General features: G+C 57.9%; 1 protein-coding gene across 1 annotated transcript in view; it reads left to right on the top strand.

Annotated features, from left to right (window-relative positions):
• The window catches only part of LOC104393380 (protein scribble homolog), a 92,214-nt gene that overhangs the window by 23,179 nt on the left and 68,676 nt on the right, over positions 1-359 (top strand). The gene's annotated exons all lie outside the window — the stretch shown is intronic.

Genomic DNA, 359 nt, shown 5'->3' with positions numbered 1-359 from the left:
TGTTGCACCTCATTTGCAGCAGGATGAGCTTTGTCCCTGATGGATCTAATCCCAGGCTGGTGGTCAGGCTGCTCACACTTGTCCTTCTGCCACAGTCCTTCCTGGAGAGGGGTGGGTGGTGAGAGCAGACAGGAGTTTCCCTGTCCCCTTGGCTCCATCCTGTGCCTGCCCCAGGGCAGATGCTGCCCAACGATTTGGAAATGATTGGGATTGAGGGGAACACGTGCTCGAGAGTTTTGCCCTCACCGTGAGGCTCTGCTGGGCCTTTCTGGGGCTGCTGGGACAGGAGGCCCTGGGCTGAATCACCCTGTTCCTTTAGGGTTCTTGCTGGAGGAAGATCCTCCTGGTGAGCCTAGAGC

Source organism: Chaetura pelagica, unplaced genomic scaffold (genome assembly GCF_000747805.2).
Source record: "Chaetura pelagica isolate M959 unplaced genomic scaffold, ChaPel_1.0 scaffold718, whole genome shotgun sequence".
NCBI lineage: Eukaryota > Metazoa > Chordata > Aves > Apodiformes > Apodidae > Chaetura > Chaetura pelagica.
The sequence above is the reverse complement of the archived record's forward strand: the minus strand, read 5'-3'. Positions and strand labels throughout refer to the sequence as shown.